At 45.8% G+C, this 19,449-nt stretch overlaps 1 long non-coding RNA gene across 2 annotated transcripts in view; it reads left to right on the plus strand.

Annotated features, from left to right (window-relative positions):
• The window catches only part of LOC132251424 (uncharacterized), a 140,894-nt gene that overhangs the window by 75,340 nt on the left and 46,105 nt on the right, over window positions 1-19,449 (plus strand). Inside the window, exons 4-5 of one of the 2 annotated variants that reach the window (XR_009463454.1) lie at window positions 13,309-13,381; window positions 18,019-19,029. This is a non-coding gene — a long non-coding RNA (uncharacterized LOC132251424). Of the gene's footprint in view, window positions 1-13,308; window positions 13,382-18,018; window positions 19,030-19,449 lie in introns of those variants that run through there. The other variant, XR_009463453.1, reaches the window with a different exon arrangement.

Genomic DNA, 19,449 nt, shown 5'->3' on the forward strand with positions numbered 1-19,449 from the left:
TCTTAGGAACTGATTGTTTAATATTAGTATGGTTCTCAGGAGCCCATATTTTGAACAAGTCAGTTCCTGATTTACTTGTTTGGGGTCAAGAACTCTGGTAAGAGAACACAGATGTAGTGACATTCTGTCTTTTAGGTTTCTTTGCATTTAAGGTTTTCTGTGTATATCAAATTATTTGTTGAAGGGAAACTAAGATTTGTTTGCTGACTTTCTCATGACCAATGGGATAAAAATAACCAATACATGACTGTGTGTGAAGCCTTGTTTTGTTTGTTTTTAGTGGCAAGCTGTTGTTTTTGGCCAGTTAAGGCAATTGCTCCTTGAACCCCTCTTTGTATACCTATTGTATTTGGAATGATCAGGAGCAGCCCAAAGTAGCAGAAATTTTAGAAACAGCATAGACCACAGAAAAATTTTAAAGTATGATCTTTAGTGATAACGAGACGGTGGAATTGTATTCATTTTAGTTTTGTTGAGAAAAATAGGACTAAAACTATCCAGTACAAATGCAGTATTGCCTGATCCAAACAATTAAAAATCCTGAGTTGTGTTCACAAAACTCACAAGAATGCCTTAAAATCATGAATAAATAATAACTTTAGGGGTGGGGGTTATATATGTCTCCTCTGGTTTTTGTGCCTTTAGGCTTCACATTTTCTCTACAGCCAAGTTACACAGATGTTTAATGAAGGCTGAGGGTCTCAAGTAGTCACCTGACTTCAGGGACTGAATCTTATTGTAAAATCCCAGAATTGAGATGAAATTTTGAACATTAGCAACAGTTGCAGATACTGCATAGAAATGTCTTGAAAAGTATTTATTTACAAAACGGTTGTGTCAGTATGATACTTCCTGTGTTCCTCTTCATGTATTACTAAGAAGATTTGGATGAAAACAGGCTCCGTTTCCTAACAGTTCATTTGCATATTTTGTTTATCTCTCTGAGTCACAATCTTGTTTGTATCAAGGTTTGCAAAAATTCTGTCACAAATTCAGGATTGCAACACAATAATTCGGGAAGGAACAGAGAATGTTTTAAAAATAAATATCCTGATTTCATGCATAGGTCTTTTTTAATAACAAAAAGTAAAAATAGGAGGTATGAATATGTATAAGGAGAATTATTATTAAATAGAATGACTTTCCAAGTTTTGTGTACGTAGGGCGCATCTACACGAGACGCTACTGTGCAATAGTAATGAGCTACTGTTGGGGAAAAAAATGTTCAGGAATGGTACTGTGCAGAACTGGTGTTACTGCACAGTTATTTAGTACTTGGTGAACCTTGGTGATTTTTCCTGTTTTTAGGCTTTGTTGCAAATCTTGCTGAGTGCTCTAAGGGTTAAAAGATATGCCCTGTGCCCATTGTAACCATGGAAAACTTTCTACTGATTTAGTCATGCAAGCTGAAGCTTTTGAAGTGCTGGTGTTGGAAAGAAGTGTAAATTCCTTCAAAGGCATAGTAGGAGGAGATTATGTTGTAATTTTACATGAAAGACACAGTCAGGCTTTTAGGACTGCCCAAAGCTAAAGGACTTCAGCATAACTGAGGGTGAGGGCATGCATTGTAGGGCTACAATGGTGAGGTGGGGGACGATGATTTTAGGCACCCCAAAAGCTAAAATCTCTCCCTGTTACCAGGAGATGTCACGGGTGCTGAGTTTTAGCTGAACATTTGGACACAAAAAGAGAAAATCAGGGTGGGGTGAGGAACATCATTTTAAAACTAGGAATCCAGATGGGAACACCAAATGGAGAACACACGATAGAGCTCACCTCCTTCTGAAATTGGTAAATGACACCTAGAGATACTCTGTCAGAGAGATTTGAGGTGACTAGGTCTCAAAAGTTGGTCCCATAGTTACAGAGTGCCTCCTCATCAAGGTCCTTTCTATTGGTGACAGAGACATTTTAAAGGAGAGTTAGATCTTGAATGAGGGAAACTTTTTATTGTTCATAGATTAATTAAGTAGTTCAGTTTCCCTTCAACCAAATGTGACTTGCCCACCCAGAGGATTTGAGAGGAGGGCAAAAAATCCACCTATTTCCTTCCTTAAAAGGGGTGGGTGGGCAGACTTCATATCCCTATGACAAGCTGATTGCTAGAATCATATAATCATAGAAAATTAGGGTTGAATGGGACCTCAGGAGGTCATCTTGTCCAACCCCCTGTTCAAAACAGGAACATCCTCAACTAGATCATTCCAGCCAGGGTTTTGTCGAGCTGGGCCTTAACCTCCAAGGATGGAGATTCTACCACTTGTCTAGGCAACCCGTTCTAGTGCTTCACCACTCATAATATCCAACTTAAACCTCCTTTGCTGCAACTCGAGACCATTGCCCCTTGCTCTGTCATCTGACACCACTGAGAACAGTGTAACTCCATCCTTTTTGGAACCACCCTTCAGATACTTAAAAGCTATCAAATCCCCACCTAGTCTTCTCTTCTTCAGAGTAAGTGAGCCCAGTTCCCTCAGCCTCTCCTCAGAAGTCATGTGCCCCAGCCACCAAACCATTTTTTGTTGCCCTCCCCTGGACTCTTTCCAATTTGTCCATGTCCTTCCTATACTGGGGGGCCCAAAACTGGACACAGTACTCAAGATGGGGCCTCACTAGTGCTGATTAAAGGGAAAGAATACTTCCCTTGATCTGCTGGCAATGCTTCTACTAATGCAGCCCACTATGCTGTTAACGTTCTTGGAAACAAGGGCACACTGTTGACTCATATCCAGCTTATTGTCCACTAGGTCCTTTTCTATAGAGCTGCTGCTTAGCCAGTTGGTCTCGATCTTGTAGAGGCGCATGGGATTGTTCCATAGTAACACCCTCTCTCCCATTTCCTCCAGAGAACTGAGAAGGCTTATGCCTGTGGGCCCTGACGCTTGGATTTCCCAGCCCACCCAGCTCCCACAGCATGGAGATGGACCCCAGCCATCCAGGTTTTCCCAGCTGGGAGGCAGAATGCAGGTGCTCTGTGGTTAGTGCCAGGTTGTGAGCAGCTGCACAGGTTCCAGGCCCAGGTGGGGGAAAAGGTCTGGACAGGGCTGGGGCACACCAGAGGTCCTTTGATGCACCAGAGGTTCTTGTCTGCAGACTCTGCATTTGTGCATGGGATCCCTGGTCTTAGAGGCTGAAATGCTGGATCCAGGATGGTTGCCTGGACACTTGCAGAATGCTAGAGACGTGTGCATAGATGGCTTCAGTGACATGAGGACCAAAGAGGACCATTGATGTGTGTGGGTAGAATGGACAGGTTGGTGACTGCTTGCACCTGTGGTGCTGCAGCACTTGAATGAGTCATCCAGGAGCAGGAATGTGAAGATACAAGAATGAGGTCCATGGATGACCAGCCACTCTAAGGGAGGTCACATGCACCACTATGGAGCTGAGAGAGTCCAAGCATCAGGAGACATTTATGCACAGGCTCAAAGCTCACTTGGGATCCAGCTACAATACTCCTGAGTGGTGTCAGTGCCACCTCCCATGGGGAGATTGTTGCCCTCCTAGGCCAGAGTGGTGGGACATGTTGCCACCCAACCTTCATCCCCTGGCGTGGAGAGCCCCACTCCAAGGACTCCTCCCTAAGGTGATATGCCTGAGAGTCTTGGGGGGCGGAGGGGGGGGAGGCTGTATGGCAGCCATGGGGGAATAGTTCATATTATGCATTGATTGGCGGATACTGGAGGCTGGAAGCACCCTGCAACAGGAGATATGACATGTGGGAGCTGCTGACCCAGTCTGAGGAACTAGGAAGGTGTCTGGTGAGGCCCACTCCAGGAAGCAGCAGTGAGCAGCAGTGTGGGAGGGGAGGGGGCCAAGGCTGCCAGAGATACAATATCAGCACCAGCATTGGCTCATCCCACGTTCCAGGGCCAAGCTGCTATGCCTGGCTACTGGTAGTTGCTGGCGTAGGTGTAGTGCCCAAAAGAGAATGGGGGTTGCGGGAGGCATCCCACCAGGCCAGGCCACTGTGGGCCCAGGTCCTGCTGCAGCCCACTGGCCTCTGGTTCAAGTTATGGAGTGAGCAGTGTTCTACAGTTTTTCTTTATTATGCACACAAAAAGTTTGGCAACTGCAACTTTTAATTAAACTGAGGGGTGGCATTTCCCCTACCACCTCAAGGTTTCGTGTTTGTTAAGTTGAGCTCCCTGTGGCTACTCCCTCCCCGCTCCCCAGTGGCATAATCACCTGATGCAAGCCATGTCTTTCCCCGCTCTCTCTGTGCTAACTTAGAAGGTTCTAAGTTCCAGAGTGGGCAACATTGTACAGTTTTTATTTAATAAACATGCTAACCGTTTGGTAGCTTCAACATCTGATTAAAATGAAACATATTTCTTCCTTGCACTGAATTCCCCCACACCCTGGTGTGTGCCCTTGGGGGAGGATTGCGGAGGGAGAGAGGAAAGGGAACGGTGCCTGGGTAGCCAGAGTTATGGGCAGCACTGCCTGTGACACAGGGCCAGAGGAGCCTGGGTCAGGAGACCTATGGCCTGGTGCCAGGGTGCGGGCACTTGAAGACCTTGGGTCCTACTCATCTAGGAAGGGCTCCCAGTCCATGCACAAGGGGACAACCAGTCAGGGCTTTGTGGATTTGGACATCATGCCACAGTATGGGACTGAGGCCACACAAATCACTGGGTGGGTTCACCCTCTCCCTTATGTCTGCACCATGTGAGCTCAAGGTGCCAGGCCCAGTCTATAGCTGAAGTGCTTCTTCCAGCAGTCTAGCTGCCCCCCATAGGGCCTCATGAGCAAGTGCAGGATGGGGTAGGTTGGGCCCCTGATGGGTCCAATGATGATTATGGGAATGGGAATGATGACACTGCTGATGATGAAACCAGTGCACTCAGCACTATGAGGCTCTGTGCAGGTTGACTTATCTTGTAATGAAACTAGATAAATGTGCCTGTGTGGAGGTCTGTGTTGTTATGGGCAGACTCTTTTCTGGTGCCTGCCTCAGCCTTTTCAAATCTGACTTGTGTAGTCTGTGGTAGAGATCATCTAAGACTGATCAAAATCATGCATCCAGTGATGGATAGATTCAGGTGGTGTCTGAGTTCTGCTACTAGATTGATGGGGGTAAAGAATCTTTCCTACCTTGCCGCACAACCCAAACTACACCCTCAAGTCAGGCCTGCTTCCTTCTGCTTTGCATGGAGGAACAGCCCTTAGGATCAAAAAAACTCACCCCCTGCCCCCCCAAAAGAACAAATGCAGCTGGAAGTGTCCTATCACTCCACTTCTGTGTATTTGAATATGTTGGCAAACAAGCATCTTGCTTTGTTCCATTATTAGCAAGGTGTCTAAAGCATGCATGGTGTCCACATTGCTCAGCACAGTGTTCTGACAGTCCACATGCTATGAAGCACTTCCTGGCACAAAGGAACTGTGAAATGTGTTTTAAAAGGTATTTCAATTAAAATGGTAATTTTCCAACCTCCTGCTGGCTGGAGCCCTATTGGGCACGCGCCCATGCATGAGCAGCGAGGCTGCTCTGACGCTGCAATTACAGCGTGTTAGAGCAGGCTCAATTTAATTGAGTCTGCTGGAGCGTGGTAATTACTCCGCCTTAGGGGAGTAACCTATGGCTCACCTTAGGAGTGAGGACCTATGGCTCACTAGTCCTTGCACCAGAGTGGGTCACAGGGCTCCGGGAGGCGCGGCTCCTATGTGCGCCTCCTGGAGCTGTGTGACCCGCTCCAGTGCAAAGCCATACTAGCTGGCTTTGCACTTTTTCGTTCCCCAGAATACCAAGCTAGTTCTTCAAATTACATCCAATTCTTGCATTGAAGTCACCAAGTATTACAATGGTTTCATTTTTGTGAGTTTTCTCAATCTCTTCTTCAAGTTGTTGGTAGAAAATGTTCTTGTCTTCATCACTAGCTTTAAAGGTAGGCACATAGACACTACACAGTCTGTTGAAGCTATTCTGTGTATATACTCTGAGTGTCATTCTGTGTATACACTCTGAGTGTCATAAGTCAAATAGATACAGCAATGGGTCTTTCACAGAAAGATAGTAAGCTGATCCTAATAGCAAAGTCTACTCCCTGCTCTCTCCTTTCTCCTGCTGGTTTCTCATGTCAGAATATAGTGCAGTGGTTTCTCAACCTGTTTGCCATAGTGGACCACACTTGCAACTCTCAATGTGGGCCACACCCCACAACTGAGGGGGACCCCCAGCTGCCAGGGCTCTGGGACCAGGGCCTGCAGCCCCCTGCCTCTCTCCAGCAGTGCCCAAGCCCTGGCTGCCACCTGCGGGAGGTGGTGGTTGCTGCAGCTGGTTACCCCCATCCCCCCCTGGAGGCACAGCTGGCATGGAGCCTGTGAGGGGGGAGCAGATGCAGGCTGCCTGCTATAGGCTCAGGGCACCCCACCCTGCTGCCCTCCCTGTGGGACCTCTGCAGCTCAGAAGGTGGGACCCAGTGCCGGTGGGTGAGGAGGCTTGGTGCTGCCACTGGGAGCCCTAGGCTGGCTGCACTGCCATGGTGAGGTGCCCTGTGCCCCCTGCCTGCCCAGCAGCAGCAGCAGCAGCAGCAGCAGCAGCAGCAGCAGCAGCAGCAGCAGGGCAGAATTGTGCTCCCTGCTGCTGCTAGGTGGGGCAGGGGTGCCTCAGCATGGTGGTGCAGCCAGCATGGGGCTCCTGCCAGCAGCATCAACCCTCCTCACCCTATTCTGCCACAGAGGCCCCTGGAGGGAGGGCAGCAGGGCAGGAAGCCCCACGCCTGCCATGGCAGCCCACATCCACCCCCCACCCAATGACAAATCTGAGGGGAACATGCCCCTCCTACCTCTCTCCTCAGGAGTGCGTACTGGGGCAGGGAGCCAGCCACTCCACTACCCCCTGGATGAGGTGTGTGTGGCTCCATCCTGCTCCCTGGCTGGGACCCACAGATGCACATTCCTGCTCCAGCCCTGGGCGCCATGCACCGCCCTGGCTGGGCAATGCTCCCAGCCTAGCCCTGCCCTGCCCTGCTTTACTGTAATCTATTCTACTCCCTCCCTTCCTCTCTCCCTCCCTCACTGTAGGGTCTCAGTCCACCACATAGACTTACTTGGAGGGAGCTGTGAGATCTGTTCTCCATGCTGCCTGGCTGCCACATGCATGTATGTGTGTGCACATGCATGTGGCACTTCCTGCTTCTGATTGCCCTCCTCCCACTCCCCCCAGCCCAAAGCAGTCCCTGGAAGGCTGGAACTTCTTCCAGCCTGCAAGGGAAAGCTTTCCCACATTTTTCTCTTAAAGGAGAAAATCTGTGTTTTTCTCCTTTAAAAGGGAAAATCCACATTTTTCCATGGTGAATGGAAAACTTGGATCCCTGACTCTAACAAAGCATGGGCTGCAATCTTTACTTTTTTTTAACAGGATGTCACATGCAGCAGTGTGCTGATTGGGCTGCATGCAGCCCATGGGCTGGGGGTTGAGAACCACTGGTATAGTTTAGTCATTCTCATGGGTAGAACCTGTTTCTGAGAGCCACGTTTCTGATAATGCAGCAATGTCAGTTCTGAGTCTAATCAATTCATAACTTAGTAGTGCCATTTCCTATAAGTCTGAGTCTGAATTGAACCCAGAGGTCAGAATATAAACATTCCAGCATGCCCATTACTTTATCATTTTGTCTAGTATAGATCACACCAAGACCTTCAGTGTGTACACCTAGACAAGAGTATGGAGGAGGGGAAGCTTCCCTAGGCTTACCCTTCGGGCCATGAAGACAGAGTCAGAAGGACAGACTAAGTCCAGCTGTTCAGTGCTTTGATGGTTGTAGCTTGTGCTGGAGAGTAAGAGATTAAAGCTGTTGCTGATTGCTGAATGCCTCAGCGAGGGCATGTTTCTGTCAGTTGATGTCCCTTGTACAGACATTCAAAAAGCTTGAGGTGGAATCACCAGTCTAAGCAGGTTTCTTTTAGCTGCATAGATTGGGTTATTAATGAATGGAACTCGTGTTTGCTCTTTGGTTGGGGAAGGCAGGCAGATGCCTGCAGTGGCTGTGGCCAGAAGGTGGGGGGTGATCCCACATGCTTCCCAGCCTACTAGACATGGCCGAGGGCAGCTGAGCCCAGCCAAGTGGAGGTCATTCCCAATTGGTTGCCCAGCACCGTGCCCCCAGTCCCTTGCTGTCAGTTGCAGGGAGTTGGGGAGACTCTCCCCATCTTCGCAGTGGCAGGGGAGGGGGGGGTTGGAGCCACCTGCCTCGGTCCTGTTCCCCTCGAGCTGGGGTCTGCACAGCTTGGGAGTGATGGGGGGAGGGAGTGTGCGCATGGCAGGGATTTTCCCTCTGCCTGGGCGGCCGGGCTGCACAGTCCCACCCCTGTGAGTCACTGCCTCTGACCCATGGGAGAGGAATGGAGCCCCCTGCCCTGGTCCCAGCCCACCTGAGCTGGAGTCTTCCCAGTTGGGGGGGGGGTCCCCCTGCCCAGCTAGGCTGTACAGCTCTTCCCTCCACAAGTTGCTATTTCTGACCCACAGGGCAGGGAATGGAGCCTCCCACCCTGGTCCTAGCCTCCCCTGGCTCCTTCCCCCTGTGGGTTAGAGGCAGCAACTCATGGAGGATGGAGCTTTGCAGCTCAGACTGGCTGGATGGGGGGGAAACTCCTCACCACTTGGGGCTCCTCTCAGCTGGGTAGACCCTAGCATGGGGTGGGGGGGGTCAAGGTGTGAGGAAAGCCCCCAGGGTGCATGCCCCTCCACAGCTGGGCATAGCCCAGTTTGAGATGCTGGGACCAGGGCAGGGGGAGATTCAGAGACAGCGGCTGTCAGGGGGTAGGACTGTACAGCTCAGCCTGGCTGGATGGGGGAAAGGCTCCATGGTGCAGGGTTCCCTCCAGCTGGGCAGACCCCAGCTTGGAGGGTCAGGGCCAGGACAGGGGCTCCATTCCCCTTGCCTCTCCCCTGCTGCTCCACCCAGCTGAGATAAGGCAGGATGCAGGCTGGGGAGCAAGGCTTTGCTACCTCAGCTTTGTGACAGTTTGGGTTGAGGCTGGCTTGGCTTGGCTTGGCTTGGCTTGGCTGGAGCAGAGGAGCACAGGCAGAGTCTAGCCCACCCACCCTGTGAGGTGGGGGTCGCAGGGGTCCACAAAGCATCCTGGGATTCCATGGGACTGTGACCTAACTTGAGTTGGGAGGGGATCTGGAACAGAAGTTTGATATACCAGTCTAACCTAAACTGATTGAATCTGTGGGACAGGGAGGGGGAAATTAAACCCCTCTCTGGCCAGTTCAGCCTGGGCTGGCCATGTCCCCCCAACACAGCTTCCCTGCAGCTGAGGGCATGCTCTAACAGCCCCTGGTTCCTGGCCTGAGCAACTGCAGCCATGTGCCCTCATTTTCTCAGTCCAGAGGGAGTGTCTGTGCTGTTAGAAATTGGTTCAATCTAGGTAGGTTAGACTTAACCTGCAAAGATTGAATCAGTTCAGGCTCTGGCTTTTTGAATGTCTATTCCTATAGCTTGTGAGAGTGGGTAGTGACTGGTTCCTAATTGGATCTAGATTTGAGTTTCTTGGCGTAGCTATCAGGGCATTCTTGGTGCAGGATCTTCCACTCTACAGCTTGCTCACTTCCTTGATGCAGCAGATCATGACATGGTATAAAGCCCATCTGTTCATGTAAGTCTGTGTTTTGAGGAGAGAGTTAGATGTGCTTATTAGAATTAATTATGTTTTAGTCATCCTATGTACCAGCAGCCCAGGAGTTTGTGGTACTGGGTGCAAGAACATAGTATGATACCGTTACTAAAGATCTTTTTACATCATGCAGTTGGTTTGAGAGTTTGTTTAAGGGGCAAATTGAATTGATAGGATGGAATGTGCAGTCTGGGGCTCTTGGGTATTTTAGGGAATTGAGATCAGGAATTTATAACAAAAAGAGCCATAAATGTTGTATATTTGTTTTGTTTTTTATCTTTAGAAATGTATTGTTTGTGGCTGTCTGGGCTATATTTATAATAATGTATCTCTTGATTCGGAGATCATCTAAAATCCTTTTTACTTCAGGAATGTGTCTTTGCTTTATTTCTTTGAAAATGTCTCTAGTTTTAAAATCACCTGAGATTTGCCTACAAAGTTACACTGGAAACTTGGAATGAAATCCATTTTCTCTGAGTCATATGTGTTTGGTGTGTGGGTGTAAGTCATTCTTTAGAGAAGAGCTTTCATAAATAATGATTCCCTCTGTTAATTATAAGGCAAAATCCATGTGTGTTTCTTTTGTAAATAATCAATGGCAACGACTGAGTGTAACATGCCATTATAAGGCATGGCTTAAATCTGTAGGGTTTTAATGCAGCCATTTATCATCTGAAGGAACAGAAGTTGAAAGAAACAAAAATAAGAACAATTGAAATGGATGTCACTAAGCAAATCTTAATTCCTTGCTTTTCTTCTCTCTTATAATAAACCTGAAAACAGCAAAATAATTATGTATTAGCAAGAAAACAAAAGCATGATAGTTACTCAGGAGTTGAATATACACAATAGAAAAAAGAAATAGCTCCCTCAGCACATACCTCTGACCTATCTCTCAGGAATACCTGTGGATGTGTGTCTGTAAGAAGGACTACTCTGCACATCTGAATTGTATTTCTGTCTAACCTTTCTTTTTGGGAACTAGACTCCCAGCCCCTGTGTGAACTATAGATATGCCCCTCTGGTCCAGAACAGCCTCAGATATTCATGTTGGTCTTGTGCCATGCATTGGTCATAGGAGTCATCTGCGTGGAACCTTATGACTCATTGCTGACTCTGAGGCCCTTGAATTCTGGATTAGCTTTCTAGCAGGCCAGCTGCAGTCCAGCAATAAATAGCAAAAAAGCAGAATTGTTGGTTGATAAACCAGCCTAAAACGCTTGTGTGTGATCCTACAGAATGCTTGCACACTCAAGGCCAACAAGGGACTTGTGACCCTGAGTTTGGCAACACCTGTCCTAGGGCTTCATGTTCTAGGTTGGCTTATGTACCACACCATGTTCTAGGTTGGCTTATGTACCACACCATGTTCTTACTTCTTATTGTAGCTTCTTAGTAGTGAGGTTAGAAATGATTTCACATAAGGTGTACTTTAAAATGCCCTGCAGAATCATTATGTATCATATACTGTGATATGTTTGTGGGTATGGTGTTGACTGTATTTCATGCATATAGAATACCTATAAATTATCATTACATGAGGACAGTTTCTGAAAATATAGCAAGCCTTATGGAGGACTATTGGCATAGTTCTTTTTTTGTTAGAGACTTCACCAAGACAATGCAGTCCAAAGTCCTAATGCTTATTACAGTACTGGGATCCCTTCTGTATCTTTCTACTTAATGACATAGGAGCTCATACAGCAGCAATTTTTGATCTTCCCAAGTCCCTCAACCCTTTTCTGGCATAACCCTGACTCTTCCAAAAGAATTTCTGGGGACTTGTGACCCTGAGTTTGGCAACAGCTGTCCTAGGGCTTCATGTTCTAGGTTGGCTTATGTAGCAGAACAATGTGACAGCTGTTACTGCTTCTGCTTCCATGGGTGCCCCAGGCAAGGTGTTAAGTAAACCTTGGTACTAATCATATGGCTGGAGCTTGCTTGTTTTCATGCTTTCATAGCCATTCTGTACACATTCTAGTATGTTGCAGAAAGTGGCCAATGATTTCTGTAAATATCTCTTAAATAACTTTCTAACCACAGTTTTTTTTTAATATATATTTTTAACCCTGCTACCTGCTTTTCACAATCATCTTTTCTCCACCCCCTTGGCCCAGTTCAATTCTCATTAATAAAATAGAAATGTCAGTAATTTCCCTTTCCTCTCCACACAAACTTGTACCATGCAGAACTGTGTTTCTCCTGCACTTGTTCATTGGTATTTAAACCCTTTTTAACATGTAAAACTAAATTATTTATGTGCAGAAAAAGAGTAAGTAGACTAAGCCCCATTGTTTTTTTGGCCCAGTGTACTTCCTTTCTAACATTTTGGGGATTTTTATGCTGAAGGTTTTTTTGCCCTTTAAGAAAAATATTGTAATCATAATGACACCTACTGACTAGCCTTTCAAACACTTCACTAATAGTGGATTGACTCATTCAGTATGACCTTCCATAACTTACATGAGGGGGACAACTTATTAAATTTTAACTTTCCTCCTGGTGCCTTTAAAAATACATTCAAAATCAAATGCACATGGCAGTTACAATTTTATAAACAATTTAAAGTAAAATACATAAACTTTAATTTCTTGCTGTGGTTATTCTACATACAAAGGTTATACTAAACCTTTGCAAAGCTTGACTTCAGTCCTATAACCAGAGCTACGTGGCCATTTTAGTTAATGGTTTATTTTTAACAATTTTTTAATGGTTTTTTTTATCGCAGGTAAAAATGAAAGGCCATTATATTATCCTTACCTTTATAGCGCCTTACTTTACTTACAGGGAAATTAATTTGCTATGAGCTATTAGTATCACATCAAAAATCATATCAAATATCCCTAGCTAGTGTTTGTCTAGCAGACTAGGTGAAATCATTGGGCTTCTTACATCTATTGCATTCAGCTCAAGAGTCCCCTTTCCCCTCCTTTGTACAGGAGAATTTCTATGACATTTATGACTCTTACTGTAAATTGTATGTCTTCCTTCATGCTATTACACCCTGCCTGATATGTTCCCAGTCAGCTGTTGAGATGAATATCTTTCTTTCTCCACTGGGCATATAAAGATGCCATCTATATTTCTTATGCAATCCACAATGATCATAAAACAAGCTAGTTATACTTCACTATAGCTAAATGAAATTATAAAACTGAGTGGTGGAAGAAATTATATTAAGGATGCATCTCAGGAAACTTTTTTTGGGCTTGGGCTTGGAGCTCTGGTCACCTTTTGGAATTATGTACTGGAGATAGAGAAGGAGCTGCCATAAGGGAATGGAGCCAAAATGACAGAGAGGTTTGATCAGATCAGGATTCCAGTTCTAAAAGGTTACATAAAATGAGTCTTACAGTATATGTATTCTTGTGAAAGGCTGTAGTTTAGAGGGGCTCCTACTAATGCATCTAGCTTGAGTATTGTCTCTGCAAACAAGATTATTTGGGTAAATGTGATATCTTTTATTAGACAAACTTAATGGTTGGAAAATTGTTCTTTGCAGGCTTTCGGGCAGGAACACCCTTCTTCAGGCATTAGGAGAAGAAGCAACTACTGTGAAAAATATTTTTAACCAGAATTTTTATGGAAATTGATAGGAAAAGCTAGCTGGTAATTGAAAGATGGGAAGATGCCCTATCAAAACAAATCCAAATTCTCTATCCTTTCTTATCCTTTCTGCAGATGATGATATAGCTTCTTTGTGGAACAAGAGAGAAACAGAGAGGAATATTCAGATTGAAGACTGTGCCAAAAGGTACATTTTAAAATTAATTGTCCAAAAAAGAAAACATAGCATGAATCTTTAAATTTAATTTGTGTGTGAAGGCCTTGACCTTTCCAAGGTGAAACAGTAAATGTAAAACCAATTTAAAAAAAGGAACTTGGTGCAAACTCTTTCAAGTGGATATATCTGTGAGCTTAGGCTTCAGGCTTACTGGGAGCAGATAGAGAAGACCTCCAGGGATGTAGTTTTCATGAAAATCAGGCTATGCATGGTTGTCTTTGTTTGACTGAATTTAAGTAATTTGGTTCTGTATCAGGAATGCTGTTACCTGACAAGAGAAAATGTTGAAGCTGAATGGATGCAGTATTTTACTGACTGTGACAGATAGACTTGTAAGGGGTTCACCCAAACTTTTACTCTTTCCTTGGAAAGAAGTGGGGAATAGAGGACACCTTCTTATGGAATCTCTTTCATTAGAGCAAGACATGGGTAAATTCCAGAGATAACTTTATCTTAATCTTTCTATTCCAGTAAAATGGTAGTGAATGTTTTAACTCATTAAGCTTTTTCTACATTTCCTACTTGGTAAGGCACAATAGTGCATCTTATTTAAAAATAGTTTCTCAAAGTGAAGATCATGGACCAAAACGAAATCTGTAAGTTGTGTTTAATACATAACTGGTGTTAGGCATATAATAAGGAAAACTGGTTGTTCCTTTATATCATCAGTTATATTGTTTTTGACTCCATAAATGGAATGGACCAATTTAACTCTTGTTGTCACTCACTGGCATCTACACAAATACACTAGGGATAAACCATACCCTTATACACAGAAAGATGCTGTGATTTACATACTATAGTACAAATTACAGCATTCCTGTTACAAGGTCAATTTTTTGACATTCCTGTCCAAGAAACAAAAGTGGGAAATCTGATTCCTGTGAAAATGTTAATGCATTAAATATTGGCATGTACTGTACATACTGTGACCTTTTCATTGTTATTATTTTGTCACATAGTAAAACTCCCCCATTCTCACTTCACTAATCAGCAGGCCCAGTAGTTCTCAATGATTTAAATACTTACCTTTCTGTTTTCTGGTATGACTCAGGTTTCTTCTGTTGGAAACGAGTCTGTATGTGAATGTCTTTACATTTCTGTAAAGTACATAATATCTTGTGGGGGCAAATAACTTATAAGAGGTGTAGAGTGGTGGAGCACAAACTTTTAGAGCAGTGGGTGGGTACTTGTGACCCAGCTCCACAGCAGGCCACCGATTCCCCTTTGCTCAGGGAGTGGGGAGTAGGAGGGAAGGCAGTGGCAACCAATGTCAGAGGTAGGGAAAGAAGAGAGGAAGAGAGCTTATTTCTAGTAAGCAGAAGCTGTCTAGGGGATGGGAGAGGAATAGAGTAAGCATTGCCTATCATAGTGGGAGAGCAGTGAGGGTTGTGGAGGGGATCACAGTGTCATAGTGTGGGGCAGGGAAGGAGAGGCACTGGGTCAAACTGCTTGCTTCTGATCCCCCCTGCTATGGGCTAGATCTGGTGGCTACAAAGGACCAACTCTCAAGTTCATAATAAATTCTAATTTATTGTACGGGATGTGAAGTTACCAATACAATCATTAATGCAAACTTTGAGTTATGAGGGGTACTGGTCACCTTAGTGCACGTGCACACACACACATGCACTCATTCATTCAAACCTATATCATTTAAACCCATGTAGTATAGCGTACAGTAGCTTATGTAGTGATTGTGTAAGCACTGGTGTCAGTATATCTACCTATCTGAGGCCCTGGAGTCTGCTGTCAATGGTCAGCTTCCTTCAAGGAGATGTCTTCTCCAGGAGGGGGTCTCCTGCTTGTCCTTCTTTCTCAGTAGGTCAGGTGTTGGATGAGATGGCGCCACTGAGGGTCACACTTCACTGCCTTTTATCCCTTTCTGGCAGACTTGTGTGATCACCCAGCATCACTGTAGCTGCTTGATCCGGAGGTTCCTGTCTGATGTGGGTTTTGAGTCATACATGACAGCTGTTGGTCACAGGGGTTTCTGCCTGCTAGTACCTGAAGTTTCAGGAGTCCATCCTTGACTTATTGCATGGTGTGGCAGGGCACTGTAGGTGCCTGCCACTTTAAGGGCCTGAGCCAAGCTGCCAGCAGGTGCCTGATTGCAGCAGCCATTTTAGATCCTGGGCTGCCTTTATAACCAGATCAGTTTCCTGCTGGGAGGGCAGGCAGCAACACTGCCTGGCTGCTAGTATCATCCTGGAGGTAAGGGAGGAGCTGTAGGGGATGGCTAGGAGGCTCCTGGGCCTGATCTAAAACTGCACCTTGCTGTGAGTGGGTGGCCTGGTGGGGCTCTCAGTGGCGTGGGAGCCCCCAGGAAATGCCAGGCCAGTTACCATCCCGGTGAAAGGCAGGTAGGTGTGCCTTAACCCTAGCCCTCACCTTTGGGTGGGTTTTGCATAACACTGGAAGCAGTTGGGGCCAGACATGGTTATGGCCACCTGAGCCCTGTGGGGTGCAAGACCCCGAGGAGGGAGAGTGGGGTCAGGCACGGCTGTGACCACCTGAACCCTGTGGGGTGCAAGACCCCAAGGAGGGAGAGTGGGGCCAGGCACAGCTGTGGCCACCTGAGCCCTGTGGGGTGCAAGACCCCAAGGAGGGAGAGTGGGGGCCAGGCATGGCTATGGCCACCTGAGCTCTGTGGGGTGCAAGACCCTGAGGAAGGTGAGTGGGGGCCAGGCATGGCTATGGCCACCTGAGCCCTGTGGGGTGCAAGACCCCAAGGAGGGTGAGTGGGGGCCAGGCATGGCTATGGCCACCTGAACCTACTGGGGAGGGAAGCTCCATGGCCTCAAAGGGGGGGGGAACCAGAGGGCTGAGAGCTCAGTATGTTTATATGTAGAGAGTACTATGACATACTGCCCCAGGAGAGGAGTGAGAGTGCCTGTGAGAACCTGGAGCACCAGTCATGGTGTGTGCAAAGAATAACATCAAGGGAGGAGTAAAGGCCAGGTAAGCTTCTAGAAATGCCTCAGCCAGTTGGGGAGAGACCCCACAGGGCCAGGTATGCTCCCAGGAGCACCTGAGCTGGGAATGGGGAGCCCCACTCCGTAAACGCAGGCAGGAGACGAAGACCCCGCTGAGGGACTTGACTGGTCAATGCTGGGGCCAGGACCTGAGGGTCAAAAGGGCCAGGGACGCACTGCAAGGGACGCCCATGATGAGTGCAGAAGCTCAGGGATCTGACTGGGTCTGAGACGAGGCCAGGGCTTATGGAAGTCGAAGGTCCCCACAGTTGGGGGCCACAGCTAATGGGTGAAGCTGAGGGTTCAGCTGACTGTCTGAGATGCCATCCTCAAAGCTTGGGCCACAATGTAGGGGTGGAATAGAGCTGCAGATACCCCCCCCGTAATATCAGGGTGCAACAATGGGCAGCCTCCCGCCTTAGTTAACAACTTCATTAATTACTAACAAGGCATGGCAGGTGAGACAAGTGGGCAGTGTGCCCAGAGGCAGGTGGGAAGCTAGCTGCGGCTAGTGAGGGATGCCCACCTTGCCACACATGGGTTACAGAAATAGTCAATAGGGTGGGTTCCCTATTGCTCCCCTAATAGCTCAGTTCCAGGCATCAATTCCTTGGCTTGATTAGCTTAAAATGGCCTTTAGAGCTTTTGTAATGGTAAGCTCCTCTGGCTAGGCTATTGTCAATTAACAACCAGATGTACTTGGTTTGTCATTCATACTTGCATTCATTTAAGGGACTGCCCAATATAGCAGATTTTATCAATTTACAATTACAGTTTCAATGCAGTTTTTATAATGGTCCAGGGTGTAACTTCATTCTACATAGAGTACATTCCTTAAGGGTTTAAAAGTATGAAATATAAAATACAAAAAGCCATGGTAAAGATGAAACAGATGAAATATAAAAATGCACTGTGAGAAATATATAAAAATGCAATGTGAGGTAGTGAGGATCAAAGGCTACTGGGGACAGTAAGTGAGTTAGCATAGCACCAGGATATATTTACAGTCTTTGAAGTGGATATTTTAGTTCTTTTGTTTTCTTTAGTGACACTGAGCGTGATATGTAGATGTAGTTTCTAGGTTTCTCCTACAGAAAGCCACTTCAGCTTTCTGGCTTTCTCTGAGCCTTGCCACACCCATGCAATGAGTGTGCTAGATCTCTGTCTATACTTAGAAGGAAAAAGTAATGCACAAAATGGGTGGGGGGAGGAGCATGCAGGCAAGATGGGGCTTCTGTTATATCTATGTCCAGAAGGGAAATGTACAAAGGGGGCTTTCTGCTACAGATCTAGTCACCTTGGAGGCCAGATCCAGCCCATGGACCTTAGGTTGAGTACCACTGGTGTGGAGCATTTATATCCTTCACTGAATTTATTTAGTAATCATGCTCATGGCCACACACTATGGAGCAATTTACCTTGGATTTTACTGTGTAGTAAATTCACTCCATAGCAAGAAAGATGCAGGGTAAGCTTTCCCAAGGTAGCTGCCTGGAGCAAATGCTATTACAATATTTCACCACTAGGTAGGAGATAAACTGCGTGGATACACAACACTTACCTGGGTGACTTACTGCACAGTGAAATTATTACAAATTTCTTCATGAGATTTTTTGTTTTGTTTTTTTGCAGGTATCTTCACCATGGAAAAGACTGTGTATTGTCTGTCCATTTCACTTTTAATATGGGATCAATTTACTCCATTCTTACTTAAGTAATGCTTTCAGTTCCCATGTTTGGAAATGTGCTCAAATTCATGCAATATACTAGCAGAGTCAGGTGCAGAAACAATTTTTTGACTCCTGGTCATCTTGCCTCGAAGACTATTATAGTCCAGTAGTGCTGTTGCTATAGTCTAATTACAGAACATCCCATATGTTAGGAGAAACTTGCATAGGACCCATATCAGCTGTAAGAGGTGGTCAAAGTGCTTAATGTTTTGGAACAAAGAAGGTAGAGACAGGCAAGGGTGGCATATGACGTGTGGGACATCTGATCCAAAATATTTTACAAGAAATGAGATAGAAGTATTGTATGTTACTACATACATGAATAAATGTATGTAATTTAGGCCCCCCCCCCCAAAAGTTCACATACATTAAACAAACAAACAAAAAAATTAAGCTGTGTCTAATAATTTTGAGGAAAAATCCACTTTCAGTGCTGATAGCATGAGTGCAGTTTATAAATCGGATGAGTTTTCTTCCGTTCACCCTGTAGCAAACAGACAGACTCCTCAGTGATCGCTAACCCTTTGCAATAAATAGTGATTTGGCTTTCAGAACAGGAGATACGACCTAAGTGTGCCTGTACATGTGCTCAGGGGTGGGGAAGGGACATTTTAATTAAAGTGTTCCCGGAGAGCTGCTCTAATTAAACTGCTGCAGTGTCACATGTATTAAGGCCCTTTGCGATTAAAAATGGCTGCGGGATGGTTTAATTGAAGCTCATTCTATGAGCTTTAGCTAGAGTGTTCCAGAAGCCGTTTTTAAACCCTCAGGTTTTTATACACATGAGGCTGCAGCAATGTTAGTGTTCTAATTGGAATGCAGAGCAGATTCAGTTAATCATGTATAATTAGAATACATATGTGTATAGGCACTGTAAGAATCTGGGGTAAGATCACTTCTGGCTCCTCATAACACTGTGCTACAGAGCCTCCAATTTTTCCATTTCAAATGCTAGTTGTCCCAGTTGGGGCAGGGAGCTGTATGGGAAGTGGGGAGCAATCATGTTTCTATTCCACTGAACATATGGTGTTTCCTCAGCTGTTCCAAATGGCAGACTGACTGCCATCTTTGTCAGCTGGTTCACATGCCTCTTTCAAGGTAATCTATGCTATTTGGATGTGCAAATCATGGCCAAGTTCTGTCTCCTCAGTAACTACAAAGAAACCTCAAGTCATGAGGTTCAATAAGGACAAGTGCAAAGTCCTGCACTTAAGACAGAACAATCCCGTGTACCGCTGGGGACTGACTGCCTAGGCAGCAGCTCTGCAGAATAGAACTTAGGGGTTATAGTGGACAACAAGCAGAATATGAGCCAACAGTGTGCCCTTGTTGC

The sequence above is a fragment of the Alligator mississippiensis genome, chromosome 7 (assembly GCF_030867095.1).
Source record: "Alligator mississippiensis isolate rAllMis1 chromosome 7, rAllMis1, whole genome shotgun sequence".
Taxonomy (NCBI): Eukaryota; Metazoa; Chordata; order Crocodylia; family Alligatoridae; genus Alligator; species Alligator mississippiensis.